We start from the raw sequence: 18,531 nt of genomic DNA on the forward strand, positions 1-18,531 counted from the left end.
AACCAAAGAAAGACATTATGAGGGGGCCTCTCTGGTGGCGCAGGGGGTTAAGTCTCAGCATTATGAAGCTATCAGCAGCCACTGCAGCACAAGTTCTATCCCCAGCCAGGGAGGTGACCCACATGGCACAGCAGACCTCTCCTGTCTCGCCCGCTGCTCCCCTCAGCAGTGTAGATCTGCCTGTTCTGCTCCCTACTCTGTCTCTGGTGAACTCTCTCACCCCCCACACCTCTGGCCTGTATGCCAGTTCTTGTATGCATAACTAAATAAAATAAATCTTTTAATAATAATAATCAATAAATCTAAAAAAACACCACTCAACTAGGCATAGAAAGAGAACTGAGGGGGGGAGGGGGAAAAAAAGAAAGGGAACTGCAACTGAAAAAGAGTATTTTTGGTAGGGTGAATAATGGCCCCCAATTCTAGTCCCCAGAATTTATGAACCTGTTACCTCTCACATGGTAAAAGATAATCAAGAATATGCTTAAATGATGAGCTTGAGACAGGAGATTGTGCTAAATTATTTGCGTGGGCCCAATGTAATCGTAGCATTCCTTATCAGAAAGGGGGGGGGATGGGAGTCAAAGGGAGAAGAGGAGAGACAGACAGCAGAGGTAACATTACAGACGCTGCTACATGCTGGATTTGAAGGTGGAGGAAGGGGCCCATAAGCTAAGGGATGCCCACAGCCTCGAGAAACAAAAAAATGTTAGTAAACAGATCCTCCCCAAGAGCCTCCAGAAGGAATACAGACCTGCTGACACCTTGGTTTTATTTATTTATTTATTTATTTACTTTTTAAGATATATTTATTAATTTACTTTTTGAGGCAAGGAGAAGATGCTTGCCCAGACACGAGTGGGCACAAGAGCTGCTGCTGCTTTGCAAAGGGAAAAGCTTTCCCAGAGAAATACCTGCATAGGCACCTGTGCCAGGAGAGCTGCTTGCTGACTCCTAGATTTAACTAAGTGCAAATGATTTCAGATTTCTGACCTCTAGAAGTATTAGGAGACTAAATCTATGTTCAGTTCAGTCACTAACTTTGTAGTAATTTTTTATAATGGCAATAGGAAGCTCATATAACACCTATGAAAATCCTTTCTTCCTTAGGTCAGGAAAAGGTAAGGATGTTTGCCCTCACCACTTCTATTCAACCTTCTAGTGAAGATTCTGTCCAGGACAGCCAGCCAAGAAAAAGAAATAAAAGGCCTCCAGACTAAGAACAAAGTAAAACTTTCAAATAACATAATATTGTACCTAGAAAATCTATAGAATAAAAAGATCTACTCAAACTAATAAAACATGTTATACATTTCAAAACCAATATACAACAAACAGTTGTATTTGTATATGTTTGCAATTAACAATCTGAAAATGAAATTAAGAAAACATTGTGGGCCTTCCTGGTGGCCTGGGGTTAAGTCTCAGTGCTATCACTGTGACAGCCCACCCTGGAGGCCTGAGTTGGATTCCCTGCCAGGGAGCTACCTCTAGAAGTATTAGGAGAATAAATCCCCCATACCTCTGGCTTGTACCCCAGTTCTTTTACAAAAATAAATATTTTTTTTAAAAAAAAAAAGACTAACAACTCAATTGAAAAATGGCTACGTTGTTTTTTGGTTTTTTTTTTTTTAAGATTTATTTATTTATGCATACAAGAACTGGGGTACAAGCCAGAGGTACAAGCCAGAGGTACCAGGGGTGAGACGATTCACCACAGACAGAGTGGGTAACAGAAAGGACAGATTGATTGAAGTACATTGCTGAGGGGAGCAGTGGGCAAGATAGGAGCTGTCTGCTGTGCCATGTGGGTCAGTTACCTGGCCAGCCAGGAATCTAACTTATGCAGTGCTGCAGTGGCTATGGATAGCTTCATAGTGCTGCAGATTAACCCCTTGCACCATCAGGGAGGCCTCTAAGTATTTTTTTTTTAATGGTGAAAAAAATATATATTTAGAATTAGCCAGTTGGACTCAGTTTAGATGATCCCAATTTTGTTGGCAACATCCAAAGCATCATAGTCAGGAGCCAGTCGAACATAAGCCTTCTTCTCTCCATCAGGTCTGATCAAGGAATTGACCTTGGCCACGTCAATGTCACAGAGCTTCTTCACAGTCTGTTTGATTTGGTGCCTGCTGGCCTTGACATGCACAATGAACACAAGAGTGCTGTTGTCTTCTATCCTCTTCATGAGTGATTCAGTGGTCAGAGGGAACTTGATGATGGCATAGGGGTCTAGCTTGTTTCTCTGGGACTCTCTTCCGAGGATATCTGGGTTGCCTTCGGAGCCACAGTATCTTGGGCCTCCAGAAGGCAGGTGACGTGTAGATCTCCTTTGTCTTGTGGCTATGGATACTTTTCAGCACTGCTGTCTTGGTCCTCAAAGCTTTTGCCTTGGCCTTGGCTTTGGGAGGGGCAGGGCCTTCCTTCTTTTTGATGCCATCTCAGTGAAAAGCTGACGAATGGCTAAATATTTTTTTTTTGATGTTGGTAACTTTATTTATTTTGCATAGAAGAACTGGGGTGTAGGTCAGAGGTATGGGGTGTGAGAGGATTCACCAGAGATAGAGTGGGGAGCAGAACCGGCAGTTCTACTGAAATGCACTGCTGAGGGGAGCAGAAGAAAAGACAGGAAAGGTTGCTATGCCATGTGGGTTGCTCCCTGGCCAGGGATGAAACTCAGGCCACCAATCAAACTCAGGCTGCAGTGGTGATAGTGTTGAGACTTAACCCCTAGGCTACCAGGGAGACCCAATAGACATTTTTGTTAAAAATATATACAAAGGGGGCCTCCCCTGGTGGCGCAGCGGTTGAGCGCTGGGTTGTGAAGCTGCCTGCAGCCTCTGCACGCGGGTTCAATCCCCGGCTGCTCCCCGGCCACCGGAGGAGGGTCCCACATGGCACGCAGACCTCTTCTGCCACCCGCTGCTCCCCTCAGCAGTGTACTTGGGTCCTTCTGCCTGCTCTGCTCCCCGCTCTGGCTCTGGTGAATTCTCTCACCCTCCCATGCTTCTGACTGTACCCAGTGCTTGTATAAATAAATAAATAAATAAATAAATAAATAAATAAATAAATAAATAAATAAATAAAACTCTTAAAATATATATATATATATATATATATATATATACACACACACACACAAAGGGGGCCTCCCTGGTGGCACAGGGATTAAGGTCTCAGTGCTATCAAACTATTGTCAGCCACTGCAGCATGTGTTCTATCCCAGCATGTGTTCTAGCCAGGAAGCTACCCACGTGGCACAGCAGACCTTTTCTGTCTTGCCTGCTGCTCCCCCCAGCAGTGTATTTCAGTAGATCCGCCTTTTCTGCAACCTGCTCTGTCTCTGCTGAATTCTCTCCCCACACCCCCTCCCCGCACCTCTGGCCCACACCCCAGTTCTTGTATGCATAAATAAATAAAATAAATCTTTTTTTAAAAAAAGAAAGAATATATACAAATGGCCAATACACATATAAAAAGATGCTCTATGTCATTAGCCATCAGGGAAATGCCAATCAAAAGCACTATTAGATGCTACTTCACACCTGCTAGGCTGCTTACAATTACAGTGACACACACTGATGGGGAGAAGCTGGAAACCTGATACATTACTGGTAGGAAAGTGAAATGGTGCAGTGAAATGGTGCCAGTTCAACAGTTCCTCAAAGAGTTCAGCCTAGAGTTACCATATTACTCAGAATTTCCATTCTGGCATATATTCCAGTAAGAATTGGAAGAAAACACCTGTCCACACAAAAACGTGTAAATAAGTGGTCATAACAACATTGCTTATACTAGCCAAAAAGTGATCAGCTCAAAATGCATCATCTGTTGAATAAACAATACATTGTATATCCATGTAATGGGGTGGTATTTAGTCATAAAGTACTTCTACATGCTGTGACAGGCAGGAACCTTGAAAATATGCTCAGTAAAAGAAACCACGCACAGAAGATCACCTGTTGTGTGACCTAATTTATATAAAATGTTCAGAGGGGATAAATTGATAGAGACAGAAAATAAATTAGTATTTGCCAGGGACTTGATTGGGGGAAGAAGGAAGAATGAGTGATAATAGATATTGGGCTTGTTTTTGAGGTGATGAAAATGTTCTGAAGTTAGTGGTGAAGTTTACACTCTCTGAAAAGGGTTTTTTCTTCTTTTTTATTTTTATTTTTTTGCTTTTTCATCAGAACATTTATTAAATATCTAACTGGCCTGTGTAACTTAAGTCAGGGAAAGGGTTGCCCTCTTCTCCTGTAGGGCAGCTACTGCCAAGAGTCGTGCCACACCTAAGACCCGCAAAGGAGAGGATAAATACCCCCGAGCAAGATTCTGCTGCCCTGTCCTGGAGGATGAGGAGGACTCTGAGCCTGTTGATCCTTCCAGGCAGTGAGTTTCCTGTCTGTTTAAGGTGCCCAAACGCTTTTGTTCTGAAGGCAGATGGGAAGGGACATAATGCTTGTCCTCTGGCGGGGGTGAAGCGTCTAATGCTAGAAAAGGAAGCCAGGGATAAGACTGGGGAAGAGACACACTAGTTGCTTTTCATTGACTCGGTAGGGGTTTCTGTAGTACAGGCCCCGTGCCCTTGACCATTTTCCTGTTTCCTTTCTTCTCCTGCAACTTCTGCTGCTGCCTGAGCTGCCAACTCTGTAATCCAGCGTCCAAACCCTGTGACAGCAGTATAAACAGTCTTGCGAATTTCTCCCTTTGGACTTTTCTTTGTAGCTGGCCTTTCATTGGAAGAGCAGGGGGTCCATCCGCTTAAGATTAATATGGAAATGCATTAAGTAGCAGCAAGAAAGTAGCTCAGTAAGTAGCCCGAATGGTTGGCAGCCTGGCTCTACTGGAATGGCCACTGGCTCACAACCTGAACCTCAGCCCCTCAGAGCAGCCTCCGGACCCCTCTGGACAGCACAGTACCTAAAGCAGCCATGCTGAGGTGGAGGAGCCAGAAGTGTGAAATGGTGAATTTTATGGCATGTGAATTATAAATAAAGAAGAACATCAGGACAGGTCAACGTCACACATAGTATAAGTACTGTGATTTTACATGTCTCCTTGATACCTACTTTATTCTAATATGTTGTCCTCATTGATTTGCAGTATATTTCACAGCTTTCCTTTTTGTTGTTCTTCCCATCCCTTTTATCATTTAGTATAGTACCTTACAAAAGATATGATTTTATGTGTTGAATTCCTTGAATTCCTTAATAAAAATAAGTTTTAAAAAGATTTATTTATTTATTTATTTATTTATGTGTGGAAGAATTGGGGTGTAGGCCAGAGGTGTGGGGGAGGGGTGGGGAGTGGTGAGAGGATTTGCCAGAGACAGAGTGGGGAGCAGAACAGGTGGATCTACTAAAATATACTGCTAAGGGGAGCAGCAGGCAAGACATCAGAGGTCTGCTGTGCCATGTGGGTTAGCTCCCTGGCCAGGGATGGAACTCAGGCCTTAGATGGGACAGCACTGAAACTTAATGACCCTTGTTGCCACAAGGAAGGCCCCCCTTTAATAAAAAGAATTATCCAACTTCATGTTTTATTTTTCCTCACTAGTCTCTAAATTCCCTGAGGCTAGGAATCATGGTAGATTCATCTCTGTATTCTCTTCCTACACCCAAAACTTACTTTTCATCCCACCTTGTGCCTAGTACAGTGCCTGATACAAAAATACTGCTTAGAATACCTTATTCCCCCCCTCCAAATTGAATCTAATCTCCTCTAATATTGGGTTTCATTGTACTCTCCACCTTTCTATTCTTTACATGTGGGTTCTTAATCAATGATAAATTCTATGTACATCTGCTTTCCCATTTGTCACATCAAATTGTACTTGGCCTCAGTGAATGTGTTCTAGTGAAACTCTGCATGCATCTATTATTTTAACTGTCATTTATAAGTTCATTACTCATCTGTCTTAGATTGTGAATGCAAAGGTCACAGAAAACTATGGTCAGAGGCTTCATTAAGTGTGCTATTATCTTCGTAAATTCTCCAACTGAGAGAATTGTAATAAATAAATATTATTATAATAAAATTTTATAATAAAATTTTATAATAAAATTTTATAATAAAAATTGTAATAAATAAATAAGTGCTGGCTAACCATATCCAGATGATGGTGAAATTACAACTCCTCTTTTGCTTATTTGGATTTTGTATCCTTGCAGGGGACAGCTTTCTTATTTTGGGAACAAGTACTTACGAAAAAGGAAAACTAGGTTCTCATATGGAATTAAACAGGTACTGACTGGACCTCAAGGAAGCCAAGGAGATGGACTTTGTTTTTTTTTTTTTTTTTTTTTAAGATTTATTTATTTTTTTTCTGCATACAAGAACTGAGGTGTAGGCCAGAGGTGCCGGCCGTGAAAGGATTCACCAGAGAAAGAGTGGGGAACAGAACAGGCAGACTGACTGAAATACACTGCTGAGGGGAGCAGCAAGCCAATCAGGAGGGGTCTGCTGCGCCATATGGGTTGCTCCCTGGCTGGGGGCGATCCAGCAAGCCACAGAGGCTGAGGATTGCTTCATAATGCTGTGCTTAACCCCTTGCACCACCAGGGAGGCCCAAGAAGATGGACTTTGAAAAGCAAGCATTGTAGCTTGGTCATGAAACTTTGTTTCTGGTGTTATCTGGAAGCATTTTCTTTAGAATCAAGGCAGATAGACTGGGGAAACAAGAGGGGGTGGGGGTAGGAATGTGAAGTTTCTACCTTAGCTGAGAATTAACAGAGTTTTTCTGTCCCTAGCTCTCTGGGTCTAGCTCATTTTAATTTGAAACACCATTAAATAAAATTGGTGCCTCAGGGTTTCCCCCCTGAAATTGACTAGCAGCTCCACAAGCCTGTTGTTCTACTAATGTTTCCTGCTGGTTATTTATATGCATTTCTTTAAAACCCAATGTTCATTTGTTCCAAAGGCTTAAACCACCAGAATAAGGCCACAAGTTTTACTCATTTTTCTTCACCATTCTACTTACCAGTAAAGCACTGCACAAGGTGCAGTGGATCAAAATCAGTACATTTTGTAGTACAACCAAGAGATATGCCACCTGATGGGAAAAAATGAAGTCACAGACCCATTGCAATACTCAGACTCAATACTCTCAGGTCTTAGGATGTGTTCTTTCTCAAAAGTTCAGCTGTTTCTTTTGCAATTGACTTCTGGTGTCTGCCTCACCAGCTTTCAAGATGTACTTAAAAATGTCCAGGAGATGATAAACATTAAGCTTAAAGACTGCTTCACCTCACGTACATGTATCACTGACAAGCAGTGTTTTGGGCCATACCTGTAGGCCCAAATGTTCACACAATTATCTACCATTAAGTGACAATATCAAAATAAAGGAAAGGTGATGGTGCAAATGAACAGAATAAGAGGTGTTCCATGCTAGGTACTTGCAGAAAGCCAAAGACAACATTAGAACTTATAAGAGGGGCCTCCCCGGTGGCGCACTGGTTGAGCGCTGGGTTGCGAAGCTGCCCGCGGCCTCTGCGGCGCCGGTTCGATCCCCGGCTGCTCCCCGGCCACCGGAGGAGGGTCCCACATGGCGCGCAGACCTCTCCTGCCGCCCGCTGCTCCCCTCAGCAGTGTACCTTGGTCCTTCTGCCTGCTCTGCTCCCTGCTCTGGCTCTGGTGAATTCTCTCACCCTCCCGCGCTTCTGACTGTACCCAGTGCTTGTATAAACAAAAACAAAACAAACAAATAAATAAATAAATAAAACATGCCTCTATAAAAAAATTTAAAATAAATAAATAAATAAAATAGAACTTATAAGAGAAATACACTTTTGCGAAGGGATAAGACTTCTCTAAAAGGGGTCATTTTATGGAAGGATAGAAACTAGACTTTTAGTGCCGAACATAATGTAGTATATACAGATGTTGATTTATAATGCTGAATTCCTAAAATCTATATACTGTTTTTAACCAACTATGAGCACATTGAGAGTAAGAGTGAAGAAATTTTTCCTGCTGGCTCAGGTCACCCGGCATAGATCACCTTGTTCTCAAACCTCTGGACTATAAAATGAAACCTAAATGAGAGCCTTTTCTTTCTGCCTGAGGATGCTTATAATTAAGCATCTTAAAAGTCTCCCCTTCTACCACCATCATGGCTAAGCCAGAGTCTCCCAAAGAGCCCCAACAGCCGTGGATGTTCTTTGTTGGAAGTTTAAGCTTTGAAACCACTGATGGGAGATGAGAAGCCATTCTGAGCAATGAGGAATGCTCATAGACTGTGTGGTGATGAGAGATCCAAACACCAAGCAATCCAAAGGCTTTGGGCTTGCTGCTTAGGCATCGGAGGAGGAGGTGGATGTAGCTATGAATGCAAGGCCACACGAGGTGGATGGAAGAGTGTGGAACACAGGGTTGTGTCAAGAGAAGATTCTCAAAGATCCAGTACCTGCTTAACTGTGAAAAAGATTTTTGTTGGTGGCATTAAAGAAGACACTGAATAACATCACCTTAGAGATTATTTTGAGCAGAATGGGAAAATTGAGGTGATTGAAATCATGACTGATGGGGGCAGTGGCAAGAAGAGGGGCTTTGCTTTCATAACCTCTGATGACCAAGATTCTGTAGACAAGATTATCATTCAGAAATGCCACACTGTGAATGGCCACAACTGTGAAGCAAGGAAAGCCCTAACTAAGCTAGAAATGGCCAGGGCTACATCCAGCTGAAGAGGTCGGAGTTGTCCAGGAAACTTTTTTTTTTCACCATCTCTAATACTTTATTAGTTACCTCTAGGCCTGTGCCTGCTGTGTGGAGGGCTCTCATACTCCCATTTGGGAGCATGGGAAGACCTTGGCCTACCCCTCAGGGTAACAGACTATGGGGATTGAAGGGGCAAGTCTGGCCTTTTCTGGGTCAGCACAGGGTACTCAGGCAGGGGCCAAGAGCCAAAGCCATGTATCTACTATAGTTGTGTTTGGGGAAGTTCTTTGCTGTCATCCACCTTGGGCTTGATTGTATCACTGACTGGCTTTTAGCCAGCAGGACAGACATCCCCATGCTCATCAGTGTACTGGAAGGCCTGGACCAGTTTGCAAGGCCTCATCCACAGAATGCCCAACAGGCAAATCATTGATAGTGATCTACTGAAGGTCACGGGAGCCATCGATGATAAAGAGGCCCCTGTAGATGATGCCCTCATCTTCTTTCAGCATACCTTAATCTTGGCATAGACTTGTGGTTGTGTCAGCCATCAGGGAGATGTGCAGGGGGCCTAGACCTCCCTTCTTCCAGGGGTGTTGATTCAAGGCACATGAGTGAACTGAGAGTCTACATCTACCGACACCTCCAGAACTTCGCAGCCTAGTTTGTGGAGGCTCTGCATGTTCTCAGAAACTGATGATCTCTGTGGGGCACAAAAAGGTGAAGTACAGTGTGTAGGAAAAGAGCACCACAGGTTTTCCTCAGTGGTCAGAAAGCGTCGATTCTTTGAAGGCGCCATCTACCTCAGCGAAGCCTGGAAGTCCTTTAGGCTTTCAGATGTGCACATTGCCCAAGGCCACAACAGAAAGCTGTAGGGGGCAAGGGCAGGAGGCAGGGACCCACCCAAGCACTGACTCACATTCTCAGCACCTCGTTCTGGAAACTGGTGCTGGTTGTGGAGGTGGTTTTGGTGGGAATGACAACCTGAGTGGTGGAGGAAACTTCAGTGGTTGAAGTGGTTTTGGTGGCAGCCATCGTGGTGGGGGTGGTGGAGGAATAAGGAAGATATGGTAGCAGTGAGGATGGCTATAATGGATTTGATTTGGCAATGATGGAAGCAATTTTGGAGGTGGTGGAAGCTACCGTGATTTTGGCAATTACAACAATCAATCTTCAAATTTTGTTTTTTCTTTTTAAGATTTATTTTATTTATTTATGCATACAAGAACTTGGATACAGGACAGAGGTGGTGTGTGTGTGTGTGTGTGTGAGTGTGTGTGTGAGAGAGAGAGAGAGAGAGAAAGAGAGAGAGAGAGAGAAAAAGAGAGGATACACCAGAGTCAGAGTAGGAAACAGAATAGGCAGACTGACTGAAATACACTGCTGAGGGGAGCAACGGGTGAGACAGGAGAGGTCTGCTGAGACAGGAGAGGTCTGCTGTGCCATGTGGCCTCCCTGGCCTCCCTGGCTGGCCCAGGATCAAACTCCTATTACAGTGGTTGCTGATACCTTCATAGTGCTGAGACTTAACCCCTTGCGCCACCAGGGAAGCCATCTCAATGTTCAAATTTTGAACCTTGAAAGTAGGAAACTTTGGAGGCAAAAGCTCTGGCCCCTGTGGGGAAGGCCAGTACTTTGCCAAACCAGGAAAGCAAAGTGGCTATGGTGGTTCCCCAGCAGCAGCAGTGGCAGAAGGTTTTAATTAAGGAAATAAAAATAAAGTTTAGCAGGAGTGGACAGCCAGAAAAATGACAGTGGAGCTACAGGTTACAATAGCTTTGTGAACTCAGCCAAGCACAGAGGTGGCAAGGCCTAGCTGCTACAAAGAAGACACATTTTATTTTATTTTTTAAAGATTTATTTATGCATACAAGAACTGGGGTATAGGCCAGAGGTGTGGAGGGTGAAAGGATTCACCAGAGTAGGGAACAGAACAGGCAGACTGACTGAAATACACTGCTGAAGGGAGCAGTGGGGGAGACAAGAGAGGTCTACTAAACCATGTGGGTAGCTCCCCTGCCGGGGATCGAACTTGTGCTTCAGTAGCTGAGGATAGCTTCATAGTGCTGACGCTTAACCCCTTGTGCCACCAGGGAGGCCCACAAAGGGTTTTAGTATAGATTTTTTTTTGGTACCTAAGCTATTGATTGCAAAATGTAATAGTCTGAACATGAAGCTATACAAATGTGTCTTTTAAAAAAACCTAGATGAAATAAGAATAGAGTATATGACAAACTTTCATTTTCTCCTGGAGGTATGTTTTTCATAGGCCTCCCTGGTTGAAGGTAAAGATCAGAAAATGCAAGCAGCAGCAACAAAGACATTCCTGAAGACCCCCTTGCACACTGAACAATACTGTGTAACTTTACTAACTGCTTTCTGTGAAATATTGATAGTTTCTTTGGAAACCTGGGTTAGTTGTCTCCTTTTCTTGTCACAAGAAAATAGATACTTGTCTTGTGTGTTATCCATCTTGGTAGGGTGTTTTATTTGGCCCAGATATCCACCAAAAGAAGAACTCATTGAATTCAGTTTAGGGAATGTTACATCAATAACAATTTAAAAAAATTTATTTATTTATGCATACAAGATCTGGGGTACAGGCCAGAGATGCGGGGGGTGAGGGAGGGAGAGAAGATTCACCAGAGACAGAGTGGGGAACAGAACAGGCAGACTGACTGAAATACACTGCTGAGGGTACCAGCAGGTGAGACAGGAGAGAGAGGTCTGCCAGGCCAGGTGGGTTGCTCCCTTGCCAGGGCTCAAACTTCTGCTGCAGAGGCTGCGGATCGCCTCATAGTGCGGTGTTTAACCCCTTGTGCCACCAGGGAGGTCCCTACATTAATAATAATTTTATTATTTTATTATTTTATTTTTTTAAAGATTTATTTATTATTTATATAAGCACTGGGTACAGTCAGAAGCGCGGGAGGGTGAGAGAATTCACCAGAGTCAGAGAGGGGAGCAGAGCAGGCAGAAGGACAGAAGTACACTGCTGAGGGGAGCAGCGGGCGGCAGGAGAGATCTGCGCGCCACGTGGGACCCTCTTTCCGTGGCCGGGGAGCAGCCGGGGATCGAACCGGTGCTGCAGAGGCTGCGGGCAGCTTCGCAACCCAGCGCTCAACCGCTGTGCCACCGGGGAGGCCCATTAATAATAATTTTAAAAATCGTGTTTTCCCTATCTGTGCAGGACAGAACTTCCCCCACTAGTCTTCTACACCATTCACATATAACACTTAACAAGTTTCAGCCTTCTAAGTTTTCAAAAAAATTTTTTAGGATTTGGGGGGTGGCATCCAGCTAGTGTCCTTGCCCTCATGGAAAGGGGCTGAAAAAGCAAAAGGTTTTGATAAAAGTAGAGGTTTCTTACAGGGGTCAGGATTTGAGATGAGTATAAGAAGAGAAATGATTTTTTTAAGCCGGAGAATTGCATCCCAAATCCCTTTGTGAAACAGCTTTGTGTTTGAGAATTAAATAAGGAAGTAGCTTGTTTTGAATTCAGTTTTGTCACTGACTCACTCTATGAATTTAGGCCCAAACCCTTCCCATCTCTGGTTTCAGTTTTCCTATCTTTCCAATTATCACTAGTTGGTTGAGGCAGATGGTAATCTATTGGAGCAGGGAGCTCACTGGAGTGAAAAGTACTCGGTTCTGGTCCACTCTAAAACTTACTAGATGTTGCAGCTTTTGGGAAATTGGCTCATTTCTCTGGGCCTTAGTTTCCTCATCTATGAAATCGGAAAAGTCACTCCTTAGTTTTCCTTATAAAATGATAATTTAGTAAAAAACCAAAGATTTGTCTACTGTAAAATGCTATGTATTTGTGAAGTTAATGAAAGCTGAGAATAATGAGAGCGACTTAGAAATGTGAAAAGGGCGCGACTGCACTGACCCCCGCCTTGGGTCTGTGAGGTCCGCCCGGGGCGCAATAAACTTTCCCTCACTTTGAGAAATGTAAAAAAAAAAGAAAAAAAGAAAAAGAAATGTGAAAAGGAGGAGTCGGGGCAAAAGTAAAATAAATTTGTGGTTAAAAAGGAAAAAAGATATGAAGGGAAAGAAAAGGAGGAAGAAGGAGGGAATTCCAGTGACTCTAAACCCTGAGGAAGAGCAACCGGTCAGGAAAAGTGGGGGAGGGGCCCAGGGCGGCTGGTCGCAATGCCGGCGGAGCCATTTGGGTAGCGCGCGGTGGTTGGGCTCTGGGCCTATTTGCCTGTGGCTCCCCCACCCCCAGGCTTTCATCACTCTGTACCCCCGGATTCTTCTAGGACCTAAGATGGCGGCGCCTGTACTGGGACAAATTCTGCGGGCGTAGCGTGTGGAAAGGCGTCCAAGGGACGAATCTGCTAAGGAAATTCCAGAAAGCTCGCCCCTTTTTTGTGTTGTGGTGAGTGCTGGGCCTCACAGCAGCTCGAGATGTGGCTGTTCGGGAGGCGACACACTTCGGAATCGCGTGGCCTGCCTGAGTGGGGGGAGGAGCCGGCTTGGTTTCGTTTTTTTGTCTCGCCTCTCTTCAAAATATCGGAGAATCATTTCTTCCTCCTTCATCACCTTACCACCACTGATAAGGCAAGGTGGTTGCCTAGAAGGGATTCTGGGTCGTTCTATGGTTTTTCCTTGACTAAATGGGTTTTTATTGACACCACGCTGCACCAAAATGGAAGATTCCATCTCCCCTGCGGGCTTTCAGGAACAGCCTAACCTCCTGGGCCTACCCGTTCTTATTTACTTGCCTTGCGTGTGCAACCTAAGTAGTTCTGATAAACTAACCAGTGTGTGGCATATTCGTTATGGGCTAGATTAATTTTTTTTCTATGCCCTTTATGTATAAACAAATGAGGATTTTCAGGCATATACTATTTAATATATGTTCTGGAAGCATCTCAGTAGGGTGTGTGTATGGGTGTACGTAAGTATTCAGGTCATCTCTCGGAGGAATTGCTCTGTTATTTTGTGGATTGTTAGCTGCACTGCTCCATGAGTAAGAAAAATATTTAAAACCTCCTGGTGGAAATAAATTTATGTTAATATTTACTATTTGGGGAGGACAGTAAAAATTGACCTCTAATTTGTTGTTAAATCCTCATGTGGTTAAAAGAAATTTCAGTTAAGAGGTGCCCAGGTCTCACTCATAGGTTGCTGGAGAATGAATTCCTGCAACCCTTTCAAAAAGTAATCTGGCAATATTTAGGGAAATTAAAAAAAACAAAGATATCACTTCACTCAATACTCGAACCTAGTCTGACTTTTAAAAACCCATTTTGTGGGGCCTCCCTGGTGGCGCAGGGGGTCAAGACACAACCTATGAGGCTGTCCGCAGCCACTGCAGCAGGACTTCGAGCCCCAGTCGGCCAGGGAGCAACCCACATGGCGCGGCAGACCTCTCCTGTCTTGCCCACTGCTCCCCTCAGTAGTGTATATTAGGTCATTCCACCCATTCTGTTCCCCACTGTCTCTGGTTAATCCTTTCACCCCCACACCTCTGGCCTGTACCCCAGTTCTTGTATGCATAAATAAATAAATCTTAAAAAAAAAAACCATTTTGCAAAAACAGAAGTACCAGTATATAAAGATGCATGAACAACAATGTTTTGCAGCTCTGTTTTTGTGACAACTGGAAACAACCTGTATTTCCATAAAAAGGAGAATATTTGAATAAATTATGGAACATTCTTATTATGAAATATTTTGTAGCGGTGGTAACAGTTTACCTCCTTACTCTCTTGATCTAGAGAATGCTATAATGGATTGTTATGTGAGAAAAATAAGTTGCAGAATACCCTGGTATGGGCCTATGTTTTTAGTGGTGATGGTTGTGGGGGAGGGGTTGTGAAAGAATGTTAGATTAACTTCTTTTTGAGGCTTTTGGTATGTTATGAATATTAGGACACACACGCAGATATTTACAGAAACACATATAAAGAATAATACAAGAAAACTTCTCACCAGCCAAGAAATTTTTTAAAAAATTAACAGACCAGAAGGAAAAAGAAAAATACTGGATGGTTTCACTTGTAACAGGAATGATAGGGGAACCAAATAAGACATCAGTGTAAAAAAAAAAAAAAGTACAAAACACAACAAAGGAAAAACAGAATTACAAATCAGACATATTGCAGGGGAGGAGGAGGGAGAGGGATCAGGGGGAGGGAGGCAGGAGAACAGGAGACTGTGGTGATGGTGGAGGTGTGCCTTGGGGAATGGAAGGAAATTCTATGGGAACTCAACCTGAGGGGGTTGGGGGAAGAAAAAAAAATTTTTTTTAAAGATTTATTTATGCATACAAGAGCTGGGGTACAGGCCAGAGGTGTGGGGGGTGAGAGGACTCACCAGAGACAGAGTGGGGAACAGAACAGGCAGACGGACTGAAACACACTGCTGAGGGGAGCAGCGGGCAAGACAGGAGAGGTCTGCTGCGCCATGTGGGTTGCTCCCTGGTCAGCCAGGGATGGAGCTCATGCTTCAGAGGCTGCAGATTGCTTCATAGTGCCGTGCTTAACCCCTTGCGCCACCAGGGAGGCCCAAGAAAATGTTTTTTTTAAAAATAAAAAATTAAAAAAAATATTAAAGAAGAAATTAAAATAAATAAAAATTAACAGAAAAATACTCCATTACTATTACAGTTGAACTTCTCTGTGTCCATCTCTGATTGCATCTCTCTCTTCCCTCATCCGCAGAGGTAGCTATTATTTATTTTTTTAAAGATTTATTTATTTATTTATTTATACAAGCACTGGGTACAGTCAGAAGTGCGAGAGGGTGAGAGAATTCACCAGAGCCAGAGTGGGGAGCAGAACAGGCAGACTGATGAAGATGTACACACTGCTGAGGGGAGCAGTGGGCGCGGCAGGGGAGGTCTGAGGGCCATGTGGGACCCTCGCCTGCGGCTGGGGATTGCAGGCTGGGGATTGAACCGGTGTTGCAGAGGCTGTGGGCGGCCTCACAACCCAGCGCTTAACCGCTGTGCCACCGGGGAGACCTGGTAACTATTATTTTTAACAATGATTATTTTTTCCTTGCATTTCTGAACTTTTTGACATATGAACTTCTAACATGGGTTTTTTGTTGTTTACAAATTTAAAGAAATTTTTTTAAAAAATCAATAAAAAAGATGAGTTTTTATTCATCTGGAATCAGTAATTTCTTTTTTTTTTTTTCAAATTGTCAAATACTTTATTTTTTTATTTTTATTTCTTAAAAGATTTATTTATTTATTTATATAAGCACTGGGTACAGTCGGGAGGGTGAGAGAATTCACCAGAGCCAGAGCGGGGAGCAGAGCAGGCAGAAGGACCGAAGTACACTGCTGAGGGGAGTAGCGGGCATGGCAGGAGAGGTCTGCGCGCCATGTGGGACCCTCCTCCGGTGGCCGGGGAGCAGCCAGGGATCGAACTGGCACTGCAGAGGCTGTGGGCAGCTTCGCAACCCAGTGCTCAACCGCTGCGCCACTGGGGAGGCCCTGGAATCAGTAATTTCTAAATTGAGGGCAGAATCTAATTGACAACAAACAAACAAACCAGAAAATAAGTGTTGGCAAAGGACCTGGAGAAATTGGAACTCTCATACATTATTGCATGATACAGCCATTTATCTGTGAGAAATTGGTGATTTCACCATAAGTTAAACAGAATTTCCTAACAAACACTTCTTTTTTACTGTTTTTGGTTTTTTAAAAAAACTGCAACCATTTTAGTGTGTTTGAAGTGGTCTTTTGTTTGGTTTTGATTTGCACTTCCCTAATGACTTACGATTTGGAGTACATTTCCAGTGTTTGTCAGCCATTTATATATTTTTTTGTAGAAGTGTCTCTTTAAGTCTTTTGCCCATTTTTTAATTTGGGTGTTTTGTTGTTAAGTTGTAAGAATTCTTTATACATTCTGGATAGTTGACTGTTATATATGTGATTTGCAATCCCTTGCCCCCCTTTCTGTAGGGTTTTTTAAAAATAATTTCTTGATAATGTCCTTTGGTGTACATATTTTTTAAATTTGAAGTCCAATTTTTCCTTTTGTGTGAAATCTGAGAATTCTTTGCCAAATCCAAGTTCATGAAGATTTACCCTTATGTATTTTTCTAAGCTTTTTATGGTTTTAACCCTTATGTTCATGTAATCGATCCATTTTCAGTTATTTTATGTATATGATGTGAAGTCCAATTTCATTTTTTTTTTTTTTTTTTTTTTGTGGGACCCTCGCTGGCGGCCGGGTAATGAACTGGCGCTGCAGAGGCTGCGGGTAGCCTCGCAGCCCAGCACTCAACCGCTGCGCCACCAGGGGAGGCCCACAACTTCTTCATTTTTTTACATGTACATAGCCAGTTTTCCAAGCACCATTTATTGAAGAGAGTATTCATTCATTCCCCATTGAATGATCTTGGCACCCTTATCTAAATTCCTTGCCCTTAGGTGTATGGGTTTATTTCTGGTCTTTCAATCTATTCCATTTGTCCCTATCTTTATGCCAGTACCACACCATTTTGATTACTGTAGACAGTGGTAAGTACCACACCATTTTGATTACTGTAGACAGTGGTAAGTTTTAAAATTGGATAGTATCAGTCCTCCAACTCTGTTTTTTTTCTTTTTCAATATTATTTTGGCTATTCAGAGCTTCTTGCAATTCATGTGAATTTTTCCATCTCTTTTGCAATTATAAGGAAAAATATAAGGAATTGTAAACCAAAAATACAATAATAGTTTTTTTTTTTTAAGATTTATTTATGTATGTATGCAAGTTCTGGGGTACAGGCCAGAGATGCTGGGGGGGGGGGGCATGAGAGGATCTGTCAGAGACAGAGTGGGGAGCAGAGCAGGTAAATTAACTGAAATACACTGCTGAGGGGAGCAGCTGGCAAGACAGGAGAGGTCTGCCGCGCCATGTGGGTTTCTCCCTGGCTGGCCAGAGGCTGCGGATTGCTTCTTAGTGGTGCATAATCCCTTGTACCACCAGGGAGGCCCAATAATAGTGGTTTTTATAGTTACCCCTGTAGTTACCCTTACCCATGTTCTTTATTTTCTCATATACTTTTTTTGGGAAAATAACTTCTATTTAATGGAACAAAACATAATGGCAAAAGAAAAAAAAAAGAGAGAGAAGATTTTTCTTTCTCTCTTTTTTTTTAAAGATTTATTTATTTATTTATCTATTTATTTATACAAGCACTGGATACAGTCAGAAGCGCGGGAGGGTGAGAGACTCCACCAGAGCCAGAGCGGGGAGCAGAACAGGCAGACTGATGGGGATGGGAGTAGCGGGCGCCGCGGGAGAGGTCTGCGCGCCAGAGAAGATTTTTCTAATGGAGGATTAAATGTGAGATTTCTTCATGTACTTTTGAGTTACTGTGTATTGTCCTGCCATCTTAGCCTGAAAACGCTCTTTGGCAATTCTTGTAGGGAAGGCTTATTAGAGATGAACTCCCTCAGCTTTTTAAAAATCTAAATGTCTTAATTTCTTCTTTGACATATTTATTGAAATGTAATTCATATACCATTCAGTTCATTCATTTAAAATGTACAATTCATTACTTTTTAGTAGATGTGCACCTATTACTCTACTCAGTTTTATAACATTTTCATCACCTAAACAAGTGCATATGCTTTAGCCATAGCCCCAAAACCCTTTACCCCATTTGCCCAGCCCTAGGCAACCACTAATTTATTTTTTGTCTCTATTGATTTAGCAGTTTTGAACATTTCATATGAATGGAATCATGTATCATCTTTTATGATTGACTTATTTCAGTTAGCTTAACACTTAGGGCCTCTCTGGTGGCCTGGGAGTTAAGGCTCAGTGCTATCACCTTGATGGCCTGAGTTCAACCCTGGCCAGGGAGCTGATCCACATATGGCGCAGCAGACCTCTCCTGTCT

At 43.0% G+C, this 18,531-nt stretch overlaps 2 pseudogenes across 2 annotated transcripts in view; one reads left to right on the forward strand and one right to left on the reverse strand.

Moving 5' to 3' along the window:
* Positions 1 to 8,119: 8,119 nt before the first annotated feature.
* The window catches only part of LOC311187800 (heterogeneous nuclear ribonucleoprotein A1-like 2), a 585,205-nt pseudogene continuing 574,793 nt past the window's right edge, over positions 8,120 to 18,531 (forward strand). The window contains exons 1-2 of the transcript in view: positions 8,120 to 8,706; positions 9,595 to 9,844. The product of the transcript in view is annotated as a heterogeneous nuclear ribonucleoprotein A1-like 2 (transcript). The remainder of the gene's footprint in view (positions 8,707 to 9,594; positions 9,845 to 18,531) is intronic.
* Positions 8,881 to 9,514, reverse strand: LOC311186941 (peroxiredoxin-2-like; annotated as a pseudogene). Its single transcript has 2 exons — positions 9,511 to 9,514; positions 8,881 to 9,466 (listed from the first exon to the last, which is right to left on the reverse strand). The product of its transcript is annotated as a peroxiredoxin-2-like (transcript).

The sequence above is a fragment of the Talpa europaea genome (genome assembly GCF_964194135.1).
Source record: "Talpa europaea genome assembly, chromosome: X".
Classification (NCBI taxonomy): Eukaryota; Metazoa; Chordata; class Mammalia; order Eulipotyphla; family Talpidae; genus Talpa; species Talpa europaea.